General features: G+C 45.9%; 1 protein-coding gene across 1 annotated transcript in view; it reads right to left on the reverse strand.

The window, feature by feature from the left end:
* The window catches only part of LOC139259927 (signal transducer and activator of transcription 4-like), a 175,814-nt gene that overhangs the window by 122,632 nt on the left and 30,587 nt on the right, over positions 1–22,595 (reverse strand). The gene's annotated exons all lie outside the window — the stretch shown is intronic.

Raw genomic sequence — 22,595 nt, forward strand, 5'->3', positions numbered from 1 at the left:
TGTGGTCAATTTCAAGCTCGAACTTGAGGCCAAATAAGTACTGGTGCGTTTTTTTTACCCCGTAAACGCATGGCAGAGTCTCTTTTTCAACCATGCTGTAGGCCCTGGATGCATACGAAACCGGGTGCAAAATCCCCAAATCATTAGCCTGTTGTAACACACACCCGACCCCGTATGACGACACATCGCAAGCTAACACTAATCATTTACAGGGATTATACAGGACAAGCAGTTTGTTAGAACACAATAAATTTCTGGCTTTCCTAAAGGCAGCTTCTTGTAAATTCTCCCATACCCAGTCATCTCCCTTGTGCAGTAGCGCATGTAGGGGTTCTAGCAGGGTGTTTAACCCTGGTAGAAAATTACTGAAATAGTTAAGGAGTCCCAAGAACGACCGCAGATCCATCACGTTCTGTGGTCGCAACGTGTTCTTGATGGCCTCCGTCTTGGCGTCGGTGGGTCTGATGCCGTCTGCTGCGATTCTCCTTCCTAAGAATTCGACGTCCTGTGCCAGGAAAACACACTTCGAGCGTTTCAACCTGAGCACCACGTGATCCAACTGACTAAGAAACTTCTCCAGATTCTTTAAGTGCTCCATGGTGTCCCGACCTCTAACCAATATGTCGTCCTGGAAGACCCCTGTGCAAGGAACAGACTTGAGCAGGCTCTCCATGTTCCATTGGAAGATCGCCGCGGCCGACCGAATCCCGAACGGGCATCTGTTATAGATGAACAGACCTTTGTGCGTGTTGATGCAGGTGAGGCCTTTTGAAGACTCCTCCAGCACCTGCGTCATGTAGGCCGAGATCAGGTCCAGCTTAGTGAATGTCTTCCCTCCAGCCAGGGTCACAAATAGATGTCTGCCTTGGGTAGCGGGTACTGATCCTGCAGCAAAAAACGGGTTAATCGTTACTTTATAGTCCCCGCAAATTCTAACCGTACCGTCCTCCTTGAGTACCGGGACAATCGGACTAGCCTACTCGTTGAATTCCACCGGCGCAATGATGCCTTCACGTTGCAGCCTGTCAAGCTCAATTTCCACTTTTTCATGCATCATGTACGATACCGCCCGAGCCTTGTGGAGGATGGGTTGCGTACCGGGAACCAAATGGATCTGCACTTTCGCCCGAGAAGCTTCCAATGCTTGGCTCGAATAGCGATGAGAACTTGCTTAGAACCTGGGAACATGAGGCGTCATAGAACTGAGATGGCCCTCTTCTCATGAAAGTTTGCTCCTGGTATCGAGTCACAGCTGGCCTCATCTCTGGAACTTGTTCCTGGGTAGCCTTGCATCACCTCCTACATTCCATTGGCATGGTGCTCCATGAGGATATAACGAGCATGGTGGATAGAGGTGTACTGATGGATGTGGTGTATTTAGATTTCCAAAAGGCATTCGATAAGGTGCCACACAAAAGGTTACTGCAGAAGATAAAGGTACACGGAGTCAGAGGAAATGTATTAGCATGGATAGAGAATTGGCTGGCGAACAGAAAGCAGAGAGTCGGGATAAATGGGTCCTTTTCCGGTTGGAAATCAGTGGTTAGTGGTGTGCCACAGGGATCGGTGCTGGGGCCACAACTGTTTACAATATACATAGATGACCTGGAAGAAGGGACAGAGTGTAGTGCAAGAAAATTTGCAGATGACACTAAGATTAGTGGGAAAGCGGGTTGTGTAGAGGACTCAGAGAGGCTGCAAGGAGATTTGGATAGGTTAAGCGAATAGGCTAAGGTTTGGCAGATGGAATACAATGTCGGAAAGTGTGAGGTCATCCACCTTGGGAAAAAAAAAAAACAGTAAAAGGGAATATTATTTGAATGTGGAGAAATTACAACATGCTGTGGTGCAGAGGGACCTGGGAGTCCTTGTGCATGAAACTCTTTTGAGTTTACCTGCAAAAACATAAACATTAAAACCATGCCACCCGACCTGGGTGACACAGCAGACATTTTCAAGGCCCCCTTTTTTTTTTCCTTTTTTTTGTGTTTTTTCTTTCTTTCTTTTTTTTGGTTTTTTTTTGGGCGCTAAGATCACATTTTTCCAAGTGCCCCCTATAAAAGGGGAGGGGGACACTAAAAGCACCGGCAATGAAAAACAAATTAAACTTTAAAACGTAAAATCAAATTAAAATTTGGTTGCCGGGCGTGATGATGCACTCCAGTCCCTCCGGTGCCCACCTCTCGCGGAAGGCCGCGAGCGTACCGGTGGACACCGCGTGCTCCATCTCCAAGGACACCCTGGACCGGATGTAAGAGCGGAAGAGAGGCAGGCAGTCAGGTTGAACGACCCCCTCGACCGCCCGCTGCCTGGACCGGCTGATGGCACCCTTGGCCGTGCCCAGGAGCAGTCCTACGAGGAGGCCCTCGGACCTACCCGCTCCCCTCCGCACAGGGTGCCCAAAGATCAGGAGAGTGGGACTGAAGTGCAGCCAGAATTTCAGGAGCAGCCCCTTCAAATAATGGAACAGGGGCTGCAACCTTGTGCACTCAATAAAAACATGGAACACGGACTCCTCCAGACCGCAGAAATTGCAGGCGGCCTGGGAGTCCGTGAACCGGCTTAAAAATTTGTTGCACGGCACTGCTCCGTGCACCACCCTCCAGGCCAAGTCCCCGATGAATAGTGGGAGGACCCCTGCGTAGAGTGCCCTCCATCGGGGACCCCCGCCTCCTCCGGACGGCAAGATGGTACGCCATGGCGTGTCCGGACGGCCGGCGAGGATGGCAAAGTTGAGGGTGTGCAGGAGCAGCCCGTACAGGAAACCCCTCCGCGCGGAACTGAAAGGCACGGAGGGGATTTTCCTGAGGCGGCTCAAGTTGTGAGGCGCCGGCCCCCGAGGGAGGTTCCGGGGTTTGGCGCCAATGAGGAATTCCGTCCGGACGGGGGTCAGTTCGGACGGGATCTCCCCACGTGCTTGAGCCTCCTCGATGCACCTAACGGAGTCAGGGCCCAGAGCTGTTTTTAGCGACTCGATGGCATCGGCCGCGTGGCGGACGTTGGCAGAATTTAGGCGCCGCGCCAGCGTGTCTGGCGCCATCCAGCCCGCTCCTCCGCCATCGAGCAGGTCCCTGACCCTGGTCACCTCACCAGCCACAGCCCTCTCTTCCGACCGCCACATAAAACCTCGGCCGTGGAGGTACGGATTTCCTTGTGCATGAATCCCAAAAGGTTAGTTTGCAGGTGCAGCAGGTAATCAGGAAGGCAAATGGAATGTTGGCCTTCATTGCGAAAGGGATGGAGTACAAAAGCAGAGAGGTGTTGCTGCAACTGTATAAGGTATTGGTAAGGCCGCACCTGGAGTACTGCGTGTAGTTTTGGTCACCTTACTTAAGGAAGGATATACTAGCTTTGGAAGGGGTACAGAGACGATTCACTAGGCTGATTCGAGAAATGAGGGGGTTACCTTATGATGATAGATTGAGTAGACTCCTTGGAGTTCAGAAGGATGAGGGGTGATCTTATAGAAACATTTAAAATCATGAAAGGGATAGACAAGATAGAGGCAGAGAGGTTGTTTCCATTGGTGGGGGAGACTAGAACTAGGGGGCACAGCCTCAAAATACGGAGGAGCCAATTTAAAACCGAGTTGAGAAAGAATTTCTTCTCCCAGAGGGTTGTGAATCTGTGGAATTCTCTGCCCAAGGAAGCAGTTGAGGCTGGCTCATTGAATGTTTTTAAGTCAAAGATAGATAGATTTTTAAGCAATAAGGGAATTAAGGGTTACGGGGAGAGGGCGGGTAAGTGGAGCTGAGTCCACGACCAGATCAGCCATGATCTTATTGAATGGCGGAGCAGGCTCGAGGGGCTAGATGGCCTACTTCTGTTCCTAATTCTTATGTTTTTATGTTCTTATGAAGGAAGTACAGAGGCTTGGGATATGCTGTTGTCCTGAGAGACAGCAGTATCCGGCAGGTTGTTGCCATTCCATTAAGCCCTGGATCAATGTTTCCACTGACAGGATGGATGATCTATTGGTAGCTAGCAGAACCTGAAAGCCCTGAGAGATAGAAACATGCAGAGCCATCATGGTCTGGAAGCCGGTATGGTGGCTGCTGTCCATTCTCTGCTATGTTGCCACCAGAACTGCCATCTGTGCTTCCATGGTGGTGGAGGCATCGACTGCTCCCCGAGGGTCTGGTGTAGATTCCAATGACACTGACACATTGTTCTACTGATGTCTGTTCAGTTACTAACCTGGCATTGGCACTATGTCCCTGACCGCTTCATCTTCCACAGCAAGAGCAGGGATCCTCTTTATGAGCTCCATGACCTGCTTCTAAAAGGGCATGAGTGGATTCAGGTTGGGAATGTCCCTTCTGATTGCCTGTAAGATGCAGACTTTGTGTATAATTTTCTCTTGCAAGATTGAGTAAATTAAGTGAAGGCCAGCAACAGAGGAGTATGTGCAAAGTGACATGGGACAGCTAAAGTAAGGGATATACCACACAGTTAAAGTGGAGGAAGGGGTTTTAGGTTTGTTTATCAAATTATTGCTGCTAGAGGAGACGGATAGCCATATGTAAGATGCTGAGCTTGTGCCTCCTTCCCTTTACTTTTAGGAGTTGAAGAGTGCTGTAGCTCAAGGAAAAAGGGCAGAGTGGTTAGTAAGTTATCTTGCCTTTCCTCATCAAGTCATTGAACTTCTTGCAGCATTGGTCTGAAGTCCCAGTTGTGCCTGCTCTCTTCTGCTTTTCTTGCTGCTCCCCCTCCTTACAAAGCTAGGTGGGAATGTAAGTTGTGAGGAGGATGCAAAGAGGCTTCAAAGGGGTATAGACAGGTTAAGTCAGTGGGCAAGAATGTGGTAAATGGAATATAATGTGGAGAAATGTGAAGTTATCCATTTTGGTAGGAAAAATAGAAAAGCAGAGTATTTTTTAAATTGTGAGAGATTGGGAAATGTTGGTGTGCAGAGGGACCTGGGTGCCCTTGCACACGAATTGCTGAAAGTTAACATACAGGTATTTCTTCTTAGGCAGTTACTCGGAATCAAGGATGATTTGCTTCCACTCTAAAAATGAGTTCTCATGTGACCGATGAGTCCTATGCGGGCCTAGTCTCTGTCACGGGTGGATGGGGGGCTTGGGATGCCGTGTGCTCCTTCCGCTGTTTACGTTTGGTTTCAGCTTGCTCTTGGTGTAGAGACTTGAGGTGTTCAGTGCCTTCCCGGATGCTTTTCCTCCACTTTGTGCGGTCTTGGGCCAAGAATTCGCAGGTGTTGGTGGGGATGTTGCACTTTTTCAAGGAAGCTTTGAGGGCGGGTTAGTAGACGGGCTGCTGAGTTTTGGATGACTTCAAGTTTACGTAGTGTGGAATGTGGAAGGCCGGCCAGGAGTGAGTTGGAGTAGTGAAGTCTAGAGGTAACAAAGGCATGAATGAGGGTTTCAGCAGCAGAAGAGCTGAGGCAGGGGCGGAGGCGGGCAATGTTACGGAGGTGGAAAAAGGCGGTTTTAGTTATGCCGCGGATATGTGGCTGGAAACTCATTTCAGGGTCAAGTACGACACCTAGGTTGCGAACAGTCTTGTTCACCCTCAGATTGATGCTAGGGAGAGGATAGAAACATAGAAACATAGAAAATAGGTATAGGAGTAGGCCATTCAGCTCTTCGAGCCTGCACCATCATTCAATAAGATCATGGCTGATCATTCACCTCAGTACCCCTTTCCTGCTTCCTCTCCATACCCCTTGATCCCTTTAGCTGTAAGGGCCGTATCCAACTCCCTCTTGAATATATCCAATGAACTGGCATCAACAACTTTCTGCAGTAGAGAATTCCACAGGTTAACAACTCTGAGTGAAGAAGTTCCTCCTCATCTCAGTCTTAAATCCTTAAGACTGTGTCCCCCTGGTTCTAGACTTCCCCAACATTGGGAATATTCTTCCTGCATCTAACCTGTCCAGTCCCGTCAGAATTTTATATGTTTCTATGAGATCCCCTCTCATCCTTCTAAACTCCAGTGAATACAGGCCCAGTCAAACCAGTCTCTCTTCATATGTCAGTCCTGCCATCCTGAGAATCAGTCTGCACTCCCTCAATAGCAAGAACATCCTTCCTCAGATTAGGAGACCAAAACTGAACAAATATTCCAGGTGAGGCCTCACCAAAGCCCTGTACAACTGCAGTAAGACCTCCCTGCTCCTATACTCAAATCCCTCAGCTATGAAGGCCAACATACCATTTGCCTTCTTCACCACCTGCTATATCTGCATGCCAACTTTCAATGACTGATGTACCATGACACCCAGGTCTCGTTGCACCTCCCTTTTTCCTAATCTGCCGCCATTCAGATAATATTCTGCTTTCGTGTTTTTGCCACCAAAGTAGATAACCTCACATTTATCTACATTATACCGCATCTGCCATGTATTTGCCCACTCACCTAACCTGTCCAAGTCACCCTGCAGCCTCTTAGCATCCTCCTCACAGTTCACACCGCCACCCAGCTTAGTGTCATCTGCAAACTTGGAGATATTACACTCAATTCCTTCATCTAAATCATTAATGTATATTGTAAATAGCTGGGTCCCAGCACTGAGCCCTGCGGCACCCCACTAGTCACTGCCTGCCATTCTGAAAAGGTCCCTTGTCTACTCTACTGGTTACATCCTCAAATAATTCTAGAAGATTTGTCAAGCATGATTTCCCTTTCATAAATCCATGCTGACTTGGACTGATCCTGTCACTGCTTTCCAAATGCACTGCTATTTCACTTTTAATAATTGATTCCAACATTTTCCTCTCTACTGATGTCAGGCTAACCAGTCTATAATTACCCGTTTTCTCTCTCCCTCCTTTTTTTAAAAAGTGGTGTTACATTAGCTACCCTCCAGTCCATAGGAACTGTTGGAAAATGATCACCAATGCATCCACTATTTCTAGGGCCACTTCCTTAAGTACTCTGGGATGCAGACTATCAGGCCCCGGGGATTTATCGACCTTCAATCCCATCAATTTCCCTAGCACAGTTTTCCGACAAATAAGAATTTCCTTCAGTTCCTCCTTCTCACTAGACTCTTGTTACCTAATATTTCCGGAAGATTATTTGTGCTTTCCTTCGTGAAGACAGAACCAAAGTATTCGTTCAACTGGTCTGCCATTTCTTTGTTTACCATTATAAATTCACCTGAATCTGACTGCAAGGGACCTACGTTTGTCTTCACTAATCTTTTACTCTTCACATATCTATAGAAGCGTTTGCAGTCAGTTTTTATGTTCCCAGCAAGCTTCTTCTAATATTATATTTCCCCCCTCCTCTTTATCCTCCTCTGCTGAATTCTAACTTTCTCCCAGTCCTCAGCTTTGCTGCTTTTTCTGGCCAATTTATATGCCTCTTCCTTGGATTTAACACTATCCTTAATTTACCTTGTTAGCCACGGTTGAGCTACCTTCCCCGTTTTATTTTTACTCCAGACAGGGATGTACAATTGTTGAAGTTCATCCATGTGATCTTTAAATGTTTGCCATTGCCTATCCACCGTCAACCCTTTAAGTATCATTCGTCAGTCTATTCTAGCCAATTCACGTCTCATACCATCGAAGTTACCTTTCCTTAAGTTCAGGACCCTAGTGGTTAGGGAACGTAGTTTGTGGCAGACCAAAGATAATGGCTTCAGTCTTCCCAATATTTAATTGGAGAAAATTTCTGCTCATGCAGTACTGGATGTCGGACAAACAATCTGACCATTTAAATACCAAGCAGGGGTTGACAGAAGTGGTGGAGATATAGAGCTGGATGTTGTCTGCGTACATGTGGAAAATGACTCCGTGTTTTCGGATGATATCGCCAAGTGGCAGCATATAGATGAGAAATGAGAGGACCAAGGACAGATCCTTGGGGGACACCAGAGGTATTGATGCGGGAGTAGGAAGAGAAGCCATTGCTGGAGATTTTCTGCTACGATTAGATAAGAATGAAATCAGGCGAATGTCATCCCACCTAGCTGGACATTGGTGGAGGGGCATTAGAGGAGGATGGAATGGTCAACTATGTCAAAGGCTGTAGATAGGTCCAGAAGGATGAGGAGGGATAGTTTACCTTTGTCGCAGTCACAAATGATGTCATTTGTGGCTCTGATGAGAGCAGTTTCGGTACTGTGGCAAGGGCGAAAGCCAGATTGAAGGGATTCAAACATTGAATTTATGGAAAGCTGATCACGGATTTGGGAGGCAACAACACGTTCAAGTACTTTGGACAGAAAAGGGAGGTTGGAGATGGGGCGATAACCAGCAACGTGGGGTCAAGTGTTGGTTTTATGAGAGGGGTGATGACAGCAGATTTGAAGGAGAGGGGAACAGTACCTGAGGACAGAGAACCGTTAATAATGTTGGCGAACATGGGAGCCAGAAAAGGAAGTTGGGTGGTCAGCAGTTTAGTGGGAATAGGGTCAAGAGAGCAGGAAGTGGGTATCATGGATAAGATGAGTTTGGAGAGATTAAGAGGGGAGATCAAAGAGAAACTAGAAAAAGATTTGAGTCAGGGCTAGGGCAGGTGGGAGCGTCAGATGAAGTTTGGCCACGTGAGCTAGGTGAAGGAAGGGCAGCTGATCGGATGGTCTCAATCTTTGATACAAAGAAGTCCATGAGCTCCTCACACTTGTTGGAGGTGAGTGTGGTGGAGATGGGGAGAGGGGTTTAAGGAGACAGTTAGCAGTAGAGAATAGTAGCCTGGGGTTATTTTTGCAATCCAGAATGATCCTGGAATAGTGAGAAGTTTTTGTAGACAAGAGTAAGAACCAATAGTGTTTTATGTGTTCAAGTCAGATCTGGTGGTGAATGGCTAAACCAGCAGTCTGCCACATCCGTTCAAGTCTATGCCCTTTTGACTTGAGGGAGCAAAGATGAGGGCTGTACCAGGGTGATTGGTAAGTGTGGGAGAGTGGAATCATTTTAAATAGGGACTAGGGCATCAAAGGTGGTAGTGAGAATGTGATTGAGCAGATCAGTGCCTGAAGAAATGCCATTGTTAAAAAAAGGGCCAAAGGTTGGACAGTTTTGGATAAGTGCAGTTGTAATAGAATTTGGAGAGAGTTTTTTTTCCAGGGGCAGATGTAGAAGGAAGTAGGTTTGGATTGAGGAAGAGGAATGTGGGTTGAGAGCGATACAAGGAAATGGTCAGAGATGGCTTTATCTTTAATTGATATGGTTGGAATAGCAAGGAGGGTGGGAATCATTATTGCTCCGTAGACCATGAGCTTGGTGCCGGGTTTGAGGTCCTGGTCTGCAAACATTCTCTTCCCCAAGCGGCCGAAGGCTGCACTGGCGCACTGAAGGCAGTGTTGGACTTCGTCATCGACGTCAGTCCTTGTTGACAGTAGGATCCCAAGGAATGGAAAATGGTCCACGTTGTCCAAGGCCTTGTAGTGAATTTTAATAATTGGGGAGCAGTGCTGCATGGTGGGGGAACATTGGAACAGCACCTTTATCTTACAGATGTTGAGTGCAAGGTCCATGCTCTTGTACGTTTGGGTGAATGTGTTGACGATGGCTTGGAGTTCGGCCTCCAATTCTGCGCAGATGCAGGCGTCATCTGCGTACTGTAATTCAATGACAAAGGATGGGACAACCTTGGATCTGGCCTGGAGGCGGTGGAGGTTGAACAGTTTCCCGTTTGTTCTATAGATTATCTCCACTCTGGCGCGGAGCTTACGGAGGGTGAGATGGAGAATTGCAGATAGGAAGATAGAGAAGAACGTTGGTGCAATGACACAGCCTTGCTTGACCCCGGTCCGAACGTGAATTGGGTCTGTGGTGGATCCGTTGGTTAGGATCACGGCTTGTATGGCGTCGTGAAGTAGGCGAAGGATGGTGACAAACTTTTGGGGGCATCCAAATTTGAGGAGGACATTCCATAATCCCTCATGGTCGACAATGTCGAAGGCCTTTGTGAGGTCAAAGGAGGCCATGTACAGGGGTTGGTGCTATTCCCCGCATTTCTCTTGGATTTGTTGCGTGGTGAAGATCATGTCCATTATGCCCCTCAATCGGCGGAATCCGCATTGCGATTCTGGGAGGAGTTCTTCAGCTACTGGGAGAAGGCGATTGAAGAGGATACTGCGATGACGTTCTCTGTGGCAGACAGCAGGGAAACGCCTCTGTAGTTACCACAATCGGACTTGTCGCCTTTCTTGAAGATGGTCATGATTACCACTTCTCTGAGATCCCCTGGCATGCTCTCCTCCTTCCAGATGAAAGAAATGAGATAATGTATTCATGCCAAAAGTGTTTCTCCACCATGTTTTAGTGTTTCACCAGGGATTCCATCTGCTCCTGAGGCCTTTTTGTTTTTCAGTTGTCGGATGGCCTTTTCTACCTCATGCTGGGCTAGGGTTGTGCTGAGATGTTGGCGGGTAGCATGCTGCGGGATGGAGTCAAGGACACTCACGTCGAAGACAGAGTCTCAGTTGAGGAAGCAGGTACAGCAAGCAATTGAGAGAGCAAATGGTCTGGTGGCCTTTATTGCAAGAGGATTTGAGTACAAGAGTAAAGACATCTTACTGCAATTATATAGGGCCCTTGTGAGATCACACCTGGAGTACTGTGTACAGTCTTGGTCTTACCTAAGGAAGGATATAGCTGCCATAGAGGGAATGCAATGATGGTTCACCAGACTGATTCCTGAGATGGGGGGATTGTCCTATGAGGAAAGATTGAGTAGAATAGGCCTAGAATTTAGGAGAGGTGATCTCATTGAAAGATACAAAATTCTTACAGGGCTTGACAGGGTAGATGCAGGGAGGATATTTCCCCAGGCTGGGGAGTCTAGAACCAGGGATCACAGTCTCAGAATAAGGGGTCGGTCATTTAGGACTGAGATGGCAGAAATGTCTTCACTCAGAGGGTGGTAAATCTTTGGAATTCTCTGCCCCAGAGGCCTGTGGAAGCTCAGTCTTTGAGTATATTCAAGACAGAGATCGATAGATTTTTGGATATTAAGGGAATCAAAGGATATGGGGATAGTGCAGGAAAGTGGAGTTGAGGTAGATCAGCCATGATCTCATTGAATAGCGAAGCAGGCCAGAGGGGCCGAATGGCCTACTCCTGCTCCTATTTCTTATATTCTTATGTTCTCCTCCTCCTGCCCCAATGCTAGCCCTACCAGACCACTCATGACTGCAATCAAACTATTTATGAGGCAGCCAAAAACAGTCTAGCACCAGCAAAATCTTCTTAGCAGCAGTCAGAATGAAGTTGGTCAGAAAACAGGCTTAAAACTCCACAGAGGTTAAATAGTAGCCTCAAGTGATAAACCAATAATTAACCTGTGTGCAGTGGATGAGTCCTTTAAATAACACTGCGGAAATGACATTCCTGCCAGTTAGCGCTGAGTTACTGGGCGAGTTATCATATGGTGAGCTTGGCACTATGGCAGGGTGCTATGTCACAAAAGGGTCCTACAATTATTTAAGTATTTTAATCAGTGATGTAAAAGTTCTGATGTGTGCTCTGGATGCCTATGGAGTATATGGCAGGCAAAGGACTTAGAATCACAAACTTTTGGGTGCGTAACGGCGCATGTGTCCCGCCCGCTATATTGGATGCTTAAAAAACAGTTCTGCATCTGAAAACAAGACCTAAGTGTTTAATGAAGATCAAGCAGCTACAGGTTAAAAATTGTACATCGGTCCAATGAAATTAGTCAGCTATAATTGAAAGGTCTATTAAATACTTCAAGAAGAAAACATATTGAAAAATTATGTTATGATCCCAATTCTGAATATATGAAAAGTATGACCATGTAAAAGTAGCTTTGCATCTTTTAACACGTGTCTACCACATTTAGAGTACTTAAAAATAAGAGCACATTCAGCGCTAACCATCATTTCCTGTACCTTGCCTGAGGTAACAGCAGACAACAAAGTCATTGGACTCTTCAAGAAAATAATAATGGTTTGACAAATGTCATGTGTTAAACAATATAGTTTCCTTTGTGCCCTATTCTTACTTTACATAATAAAACTTAACAGGATGTTGTTAACCACTCAGGCGGCAAATATTTTCCATTCCCAGAGTTTCTCTCTTTTGATCTGACAAACAGTCCTTAACTACACATATTAACAAAGAAAAATGACCCAGAAAACATTATTTTCAAAAGAAAATCTCATTTGTTTGGTCTACATTTTTGATCACAATTGTTATGAAAGTCAAATTGTCTTAGTAAAAACACTGGGGCCGAGATTCAACATTATTGTGTCCGCTTTACAGCCATATCAATGACAAATTTAGCACCCAATTTGCATGCATGTTTGGGCCACTGCTAATTCATCAGGGCCTTCTTTTTAGGCGCCCGCCTGAAATGAGCGCAGCTTTATTTCAATATTGAAATGAGGATCCTGCACCCATTTTCAGGAAATTAATTTAAGACTAGTCGAAGCTTGCACTGCACAAGCTAGGATTAGTTTTTTTTTAAAGCTTTGCAAAGATCACTGAAGTCTGCCGAAGAAACCGGCAGGTAAATGCTCCTCCTGGGGATTCAAGATTAGTGCATTTTTGTCTGATTTTGCTCCTGTGAAGCGCCTATGGATATTTCACTACGTTAAAGATGATTTATAAATGCAAGTTGTTATTGCATATAGCTCAGCTATACAATGTGCTCAGTCATCGGTAATACATTCAACGTATGTTTCAAAAAGTAAATTAAACAGATGTAAATAGTCTAAGGGTGAACTTATTTTGAGGGAATCATGTAATTATTTTTCTTCTTTCATTGATACTTTTCTCTCCCAGCTTTCGATGCCCCATACCCATACACTATTATCAAAGTTACTCTCTAACCAGCCATTAAGAGAGACGTGACAGCAGTTGTGGTTTATTCACCCTCTAATTTCTCCTCTCCTTTGGAAGTGAAGTGCCTCACAGTTGCTCAGCACCTTCCGATGACTCAACTTGAATGGAAAACTCCACCACATGGGATTCTGCAGAATGTGAACTCAGGTCCTGTCACTTTCTGATGCAGCATATTTGTACATCAAAGTACTGAATTTCTGAGGTACCCAACCAATATTCAATTTATAATGTTACAGTAAAGTACAAATTAAATGTCACTACAGATGATAATATTTAGTCAGTCCACAGAGGTTACTGACCAATTATGCTGCATGTTTATGCAGCTGAAATGTTCATAACCAGGCAATGCTACATTTGGAACTTTGCCAGAACCAGTATGGTTTTAAAGTGAAGCTAGTAATTCGCCAACTTTGCTACTGTTTTTTCGGTGATATTTCACCATATTTGGCGAAAAACCAACCGAAGGGAATTTCGGTGATGTTTTGCGGCGCTAGGGAGAGGAACGCCGCCGTGCAAGATCTGAAATAGCATTTGCGCCAAAAATTTGGCTCTTTGTGCAACCATATTTTGCGCGAAAAATCCCGACATGTTAAAAAGCTGCATTGTAACCCTTGGAGCAGCGGTAAGTATGAAGACCTGCAAAAAAGGTAAGTTAAAGTTTTTATTTTTTAATTCTTTTTCAGCGATTCTATAGATAAGTGTCTTGTAAATGTGTGAATTTTTTTTTTCCAATTTATTTTTTTAGGTGTTTTTCTGCCCTTCCAAGGCCCAACTCGCAACAGTATCAGCCTCGGACTAAAGTTGGTGAGGATTGCGATTTGCGCCGTGAATCCTCGTGCAATGCCGATTTTTAACGCTGCACAAATTAAAGCTTGAACAGCCTGATAGCAATAGCGAAGCAATAATGATAATTTTGGTGAAAAAAATACCGTTTTTGCTGAGAACCGAATTTCTAACCCAAAGAATCTTACACCAGTCATGTGGTTTTTAACCCAGTGCACTATTAAACTGTTGTGGTATATCTAGCCATAAAACAACATTGGGGCAAGCATTTCTCTGTTCTGTTAGCAACATCATAAATGCATCTGTGAAATTTTCTTCTGTTCAAATATTTCCAGTGAAATTGCAAGCAAGATATTTTAGAATAAATTTAAATTTTCTAGACATAATGAGAAGGAAAAATTCACAAACACATTAACAATCTTAACATAGCAAATAGAATAATCCCCACTCCACTGTGACTGGGTACATCTTCAATGGCCTCCCTCTCCCTTTTCTTACCCACAGGAAATTCTCCAAGTAGGAATTCAGATTAAACCACAAACATTAAAATTGGTGCTTAAGGACAACTAAATCTGTGGTCTTGGTGCCTGGCTGAATGTATATCCTGCTGTTATCTGTGGCTTGAGCAATGGCATCATTGTCTCTCCAGAGCGCCTCAATTCCTTTTACACTGCTTTCCTATTATCTCGAGGTAGGTCATTCTGTGCCTGTCCTCTGCCTTGGATTATGATTTTCTCCTGATAATCCACTGCTTGTACAGAAAAAAGCTCTCATTTATCAGCCCACTGATCATTTGGATCTGTTCACCAAATAAATGTCTTAATTGCTGTTTTGATGTATTGGCATAAATGTTTCACTACTCTTTTAAACTTAAAAGTTTTTTTTTAAAGTAAAAAGAGGGAAATAATGTTGTCAAGCCTTTTTTTCTGGTGATAAGTTTTATTTCCATCTGCAAACATCATTGCTTAATTTACTTTACACTGCATTGTTCAGGATGAGTACAATCTGAATAAGAAAATTGGGGCAGAAATTCCGAAGAGGAGTTCCCGCGGGCAAATCAATAAAGAATAGAAATAAAATGCGCACTTACCTGAAGCTGCTGCGCCCACTGGAACTCCCGATCCACAGGCCTCCTCTCCCTGCGACGCTCAGCGCGTGCAAGTTGGAACGTCCGCATGAGTCATGTGTGCCTGGACACCCAATCACAGGTAAGTATTTTCTCATTCATTGCAATAGGGGAACGAAACTCCTATTACAAATAAATGAGAAAAACCCCAAAACTCACCAAAAACACATAAAACATTTAAAAAACACCTCACACAATAAACTAATAGAAATTAAACATGTTATACATGTTTTTTAAAGAAAAAAAATTCCCGATTTAAAAAAAAAAGTTAGGGTTAGGGTTTAAAATAACATTATCTGAGTGGACAGGGTTTTAACACAAATGTGTTTTTCAAATTTTTATTTTAATCATATTTTTTCTATGGTTTTAAACTCTTACACCTGTAAAAGTAGGCTATGCGCCTGCTTTTTGAGGCGCAAGAGTTTTGAGGACATTTGTCGTGCAAGATATGGGTAAACAGCCCAAACATCCACGTACAAATGTCCTCGCTCCCGATCTGCGAATGATCTGTCAAGCTCCAGCTTGACAGATCGGAAAAGCCGGTTTTCAGCGCATAGAAACATAGAAAAATAGGTGCAGTAGTAGGCCATTCAGCACTTCGAGCCTGTACCACCATTCAATACGATCATGGTTGATCATTCACCTCAGTGCCCCTTCCTGCTTTCTCTCCATACTCCTTGATCCCTTTAGCCGTAAGGGCCATATCTAACTCCCTCTGGAATATATCCAATGAACTGGCATCAACAACTCTCTGTAGTAGAGAATTCCACAGGTTAAAAACTCTGAGTGAAGAAGTTTCTCCTCATCTCAGGCCTAAATGGCTTACCTCTTATCCTTAGACTATGTCCCCTGGTTCTGGACTTTCCCAACATCGGGAACATTCTTCCTGCATCTAACCTGTCCAGTCCCATCAGCATTTTATATGTTTCTATGAGATCCCCTCTCATCCTTCTAAACTCCAGTGAATGCAGGCTCAGTCGATCCAGTCTCTCCTCATATGTCAGTCCTGCCATCCCGGGAATCAGTCTGGTGAACCTTCGCTGCACTCCCTCAATAGCAGGAATGTCCTTCCTCAGATTAGGAGACCAAAACTGAACACAATATTCCAAGTGAGGCCTCACTAAGGCCTTGTACAACTTCAGAAAGACCTCCCTGCTCCTATACTCAAATCCCCAAGCTATGAAGGTCAACATACCATTTGCCTTCTTCACCGCCTGCTGTACCTGCATGCCAACTTTCAATGACTGATGTACCATGACACCCAGGTCTCGTTGCACCTCCCCTTTTCCTAATCTGCCGCCATTCAGATAATATTTTGCTTTCGTGTTTTTGCCACCAAAGTGGATAACCTCACATTTCTCCACATTATACTGCATCTGCCATGCGTTTGCCCACTCACCTAACCTGTTCAAGTCACCTTGCAGTCTCTTAGCATCCTCCACGCAGCTCACATTGCCACCCAGCTGAGTGTCATCTGCAAACTTGGTGATATTACACCCAATTCCAACATCTAAATCATTAATGTATATTGTAAATAGTTGGGGTCCGAGCACTGAGCCCTGCGGCACTCCACTAGTCACTGCCTGCCATTGTGAAAAGGACCCGTTTATCCCGACTCTCTGCTGCCTGTCTGCCAAACAGTTCTCTATCCACGTCAGTACATTACCCACAATACCATGTGCATTAATTTTGCACACCAATCTCTTGCGTGGGACCTTGTCAAAAGCCTTTTGAAAGTCCAAATACACCACATCCACTGGTTCTCCCTTGTCCACTCTACCAGTTACATCCTCAAAAAATTCCAGAAGATTTGTCAAGCATGATTTCCCTTTCATAAATCCATGCTGACTTGGACCGATCCTATCACTGCTTTCCAAATGCGCTGCCATTTCTTCATTAATAATTGATTCCAACATTTTCCCCACTACTGATGTCAGGCTAACCAGTCTATAATTACCCATTTTCTCTCTCCCTCCTTTCTTAAAAACTGGTGTTACATTGGCTACCTTACAGACAATAGAAACTGATCCAGAGTCGATAGACTGTTGGAAAATGATTACCAATGCATCCACTATTTCAAGGGCTACTTCCTCAAGTACTCTGGGATGCAGACTATCAGGCCCCGGGAATTTATCGGCCTTCAATCCCATCAATTTCCCTGACACAATTTCCCGCCTAATGAGGATTTCCTTCAGTTCCTCCTTCTCACTAGACCCTCGGTCCCCTAGTATTTCCGGAAGGTTATTTGTGCCTTCCTTCGTGAAGACTGAACCAAAGTATTTGTTTAACTGGTCCGCCATTTCTTTGTTCCTCATTATAAATTCACCTGAATCTGACTGCAAGGGACCGACGTTTGTCTTCACTAATTATTTTCTCTTCACATAGCGATAGAAGCTTTTACAGTCAGTTTTTATGTTCCCAGCAAGCTTACTCTCATACTCTATGATACGTCCTTATTACACAGTATAAATGCACACGAGGCCCATGCTTGAGAGAAGGTCAGTCTGTGACCTGTCCTTTATTCCTTAGCACTCAAGTGATGAAGGTGGGTGGAGCTTCCCCTTTTATACCTGAAGGTCCAGGTTAGGAGTGTCTCCCACCTAGTGGTCAGTGTTCTCACGGTGTACAACTTAGGTCTGTTTATACATGGGTTACAATGCTGGTTGAATACATGACATCACATCCCCCCCCAAAGTCTTATTGGGATCACAGGTTGAGTCTCTCTGGTGGTTTATGCTCCCTTGCAGAGCGCCTGAGTTGGGGCTCCGGTTGTTGGGCGCTGGCCTGTGTGTCTGCTGTTTGCAGTGCCTCAGGCCTGTCCGGACTGCCCACAGTGACTGGGCTCTCCTCCCTTTGGTTCCGGTGTTCGGTCACCTGTGGTGGAGTGAACTCTATATCGTGTTCTTCCTCTGCTTCTTCTATGGGGTTGCTGAACCTCCTTTTTGTTTGATCCACATGTTTGCGGCAGATTTGTCCATTGGTAAGTTTAACTACCAGAATCCTATTTCCCTCTTTGGCAACCACAGTGCCTGCGAGCCATTTGGGCCCTGCAGCGTAGTTGAGGACAAAAACAGGATCATTTACATCAATACATCGCGCCCTCGCATTCTTGTCATGGTAGTGATATTGTGACTGGCGCCTGCTCTCGACAATTTCTTTCATGGTGGGGTGTATAAGGGATAAATCGGGTTTTGAGCGTCCTTTTCATTAGTAGCTCTGCGGGTGGAACCCCTGTGAGCGACTGTGGTCGGGATCTATAGACCAACAGGAGGCGTGATAAGCGGGTTTGTAGGGAACCCCCTTGGAATCTGAGCATCCCCTGTTTGATTATTTGCACTGCTCGTTCTGCCTGGCCGTTTGAGGCCGGCTTGAACGGTGCCGTTCCAACATGGTTAATTCCATTGCCTGCCATGAAGTCCTGGAATTCAATGCTTGTGAAGCACGGGCCATTGTCGCTGACCAAGATGTCCGGTAGACCGTGGGCAGCGAACATTGCCCGTAGACTTTCTACCGTGGCAGAGGATGTGCTTGAATTTAAAATGTCACACTCAATCCATTTGGATTAGGCGTCTACTACAACCAAAAACATTTTCCCCATGAAAGGACCTGCGTAGTCCACATGGATGCGTGGCCAAGGCTTGGCGGGCCATGGCCAGGGGCTAAGGGGGGCTTCCCTGGGCGCATGGCCCAGCTGGGCACACGTGTTGCACCTGCGAACACAAAGTTCCAGATCTGTGTCTATCCCTGGCCACCAAACATGTGACCTGGCAATTGCCTTCATCGTGACAATGCCCGGGTGCCCATTGTGGAGTTCTCTGATGAACACCTCTCTGCCCATCTGGGGCATGACTACGCGGTTTCCCCACAGTAGGCAATCGGCCTGAATCGAGAGTTCATCCTTGCGCCTGTGAAATGGTTTAAATTTCTCAGGGCATGCCCTGTACGTGGCTGCCCAGTCCCCATTCAGGACACATTTCTTGACTAGAGACAATAGCGGGTCTCTATTTGTCCAGACTTTAATCTGACGAGCTGTCACGGGTGAGCCTTCGCTTCCGAAAGCTTCAACAGCCATGACCATCTCAGCACCATGCTCGGTAGCCCCCTCAGTGGTGGCTAGTGGGAGCCTGCTGAGTGCATCGGCGCAGTTTTCGGTGCCCGGTCTGTGCCGAATTGTGTAGTCATAGGCAGCTAACGTGAGTGCCCACCTCTGTATGCGGGCCGATGCGTTTGCATTTATAGCCTTGTTGTTGGCCAAAAGGGACGTTAGGGGTTTGTGATCTGTCTCCAGCTCAAATTTCCTGCCAAACAGGTACGGGTGCATTTTCTTTACCGCATATACACATGCGAGCGCCTCCTTTTCTACCATCCCGTAGCCCCTTTCTGCCTGGGACAGACTCCTGGAGGCATAAGCTACCGGCTGTAACTGACCCTTGGCATTGACATGCTGCAACACATACCCGACTCCATAGGACGATGCATCTCACGTTAACACAAGTTTCTTACATGGGTCATATAGCGTTAACAGATTGTTGGAACATAACAAATTGCGTGCTCCATTAAAAGCCCTTTCTTGGCTGTCCCCCCAGACCCATTCACGACCTTTGCGTAGGAGCACGTATAGCGGCTCGAGCAGCGTGCTCAATTTGGGAAGGAAGTTACCAAAATAGTTCAGGAGCCCCAGGAACGAACGCAGCTCCGTCGTGTTACGGGGTCTGGGTGCTCTCTGGATCGCTTCCGTCTTGGATGCAGTAGGGCTGATCCCGTCTGCTGCTACCTTCATCCCCAGGAATTCTACCTCTGGAGCTAGGAAGACGCACTTCGCCTTTTTCAGTCGCAGACCTACCCGGTCCAGTCTGCGTAGCACCTCCTCCAGGTTGTGGAGGTGTTCTTCAGTATCGTAACCCGTAATGAGGATGTCGTCCTGAAAAACCACCGTCCCTGGAATCGACTTGAGGAGGCTTTCCATATTTCGTTGGAAGATCGCGGCGGCCGAGCGAATCCCGAACGGACATCTGTTGTACTCAAACAACCCCTTGTGTGTCGTGATGGTGGTCAGCTTCTTCGACTCACTCGCCAGCTCCTGGGTCATGTAAGCTGAGGTCAGGTCCAATTTTGAAAAAAGTTTGCCACCGGATAGCGTCGCAAAGAGGTCCTCGGCTCTCGGTAGCGGGTACTGGTCTTGGAGTGACACCCGATTGATGGTGGCCTTGTAATCGCCACATATCCTGACCGACCCATCCGCCTTGAGCACCGGCCCAATCGGGCTCGCCCAGTCACTGAATTCGACTGGCGAGACGATGCCTTCCCTCAACAGGCGGTCCAATTCGCCTTCTATCTTTTCCCGCATCACGTACAGCACCGCTCTGGCCTTGTGGTGTACTAGTCTGGCATCCGGGTTTATGTGAATCACTACCTTGGCCCCCATGAAAGTGCCAATGCCGGGTTGAAATAATGAGTCAAATTTGTCCAGGACCTGTGAGCATGATACGCGCTCCACAGAGGAAATTGCATTGACATCGCTCCATTTCCAGTTCATGACAGCAAGCCAACTCCTCCCCAGTAGTGCGGGACCGTCCCCTGGGACAATCCAGAGTGGCAACCTGTTCTCCGAATCTTTGTGGGTCACGACTACCGTGGCGCTGCCTAGCACCGTAATGATCTGCTTTGTGTAAGTCCGTAGCTGTGCGTCAATCGGCGATAATTTTGGCCTCCTGGCCTTGGATGCCCACAACTTTTTGAACTGTTTGATACCCATCAGGGACTGGCTGGCACCCGTGTCTAACTCCATTGATACTGGGATGCCATTGAGGAGCAATTTCATCATTATCGGTGGCGTCCTGGTGTATGAACTGTATACGTGCTCCACATGAACTCGCTGAACTTCAGCTTCCAGCGATTTCCCCCAGTGTCCATTTCTGCAATTTCTGCAGGTATTTTGCTCATCTCTGCAAAGTCTGGCTGAACGTATGCCTCCACGCCTCTAGCATGAGTTGCAGTTTGAAACAAAAGGTCCCTTGCCAGTCGATCGTCCCTGACTGCCCCTGTTATTGTCCTTGAGTGCACCATTAACAGGTGTTGATGGCCCCATTACTGGCCGCATTGTCCCTTGCAATGGCGTGAATCGCTGTTCAGCTCGCCATTGTCTCTGTCGAACTCCCTCTCTGGGTTCGACTACATGTTGGGGCATGCCTGACTGCCCTTGTCTGCCTGGAGAACTGTGTGCTGCTTTAACGATGTTGAATCTCTGTCCCAACCATTCCTTAACACAGTACCTCTCGTCTGTTCTGCTAGTGGCCATGCTCGCGTGGTTTAAATCCCAGTTTCTTGTCGCCATTGATACGTCCTTACTACACAGTATAAATGCACACGAGGCCCATGCTTGAGAGATCAGTCTGTGACCTGTCCTTTATTCCTTAGCACTCAAGTGATGAAAGTGGGTGGAGCTTCCCCTTTTATACCTGAAGGTCCAGGTTAGGAGTGTCTCCCACCTAGTGGTCAGTGTTCTCACGGTGTACAACTTAGGTCAGTTTATACATGGGTTACAATGCTGGTTGAATACATGACACTCTATTTTCCCCCTGCTCATTAAACCCTTTGTCCTCCTTTGCCGTTTTTATAAAATTCTCCCAGTCCTCGGGTTTTCTGCTTTTTCTGGCTGATTTGTATGCCTCTTCCTTGGATTTAACATTATCCTTAATTTCTCTTGTTAGCCACGGTTGAGCCACCTTCCCCGTTTTATTTTTACTCCAGACAGGGATGTACAATTGTTGTGATCCATGTGATCTTTAAATGTTTGCCATTGCCTAACTGCCATTAACCCTTTAAGTTACACTTGCCAGTCTATTCTAGCCAATTCATGTCTCATACCATCGAAGTTACCTTTTCTTCGTTTCTGAATTAACTGTGTCACTCTCCATCTTAATAAAGAATTCTACCATATTATGGTCACTCTTCCCCAAGGGGCCTCGCACAACATAGTTGCTAATCAGTCCTTTCTCATTACACATCACCCAGTCTAGGATGTCCAGCCCTCTGGTTGGTTCCTCAACATATTGGTCTAGAAAATCATCCCTAATACACTCCAAGAAATCCTCCTCCACCGCATTGCTACCACTTTGGTTAGCCCAATCATGTGCATTGCGCGCTGAAAACCGGTTTTTCTGATGCCTTCCCGGGTCTGTAGAAACTTCGTACGGACCCGAGACGTCGGAAATTCTGCCCCATAGCTTATAAAATAGTCAGATATGTTCACAGCTTTGACAGCTCCTGATTAATGTTGCCAAACTAAAACTTACAAGGCAAAACTCTTGTCAAAATAATTGATAGGCAGAAAATGACCTCCTTGGCGATTTTAGGATTTAGTACATATTTAGAGGAACTGAGTGGAGCAAGGATTAAAATGGCCCGTGAGTGTGGTTGGAACTGACTGCGCACAGCTCAGAAAGTGGGCAATAGGACAGATTTGCAGGTTAAGGTTGAGACGAAATAAGGTTGCAATGGCTGTGGAAGGAGCATGGTTAGCAGCAAATTAGGAAGCAAAAGTTCCCAACCATATAAAAGAATACTGAAAAATATCAGAATTATATGGTAGTTTTAAGATTAGGTAAAACACCGTGATGAGAACAGAACTAGCAATATTACAATAGCAAGCAATGTTACATGTATAAGCAGGTTAAATTTAATAATTGAATAGAATTAAACAACATTATGTAAAAATAATAGCCATTGACATAGTTATGTAAATAGTGTCAAGGAATACACCAAATATGACGAATGCACAAAGTGGGAATATACAATACGAGTCTCCAAGTTAGACCTCAACCTGGAGAATATAAAGAGAGTTTCTTTTCTAGGCTAATATTTTGTACAGCAGAGTACCTGACCCACAATCCCTTTCAGGA

This window comes from Pristiophorus japonicus, chromosome 3 (genome assembly GCF_044704955.1).
Source record: "Pristiophorus japonicus isolate sPriJap1 chromosome 3, sPriJap1.hap1, whole genome shotgun sequence".
Classification (NCBI taxonomy): Eukaryota; Metazoa; Chordata; class Chondrichthyes; family Pristiophoridae; genus Pristiophorus; species Pristiophorus japonicus.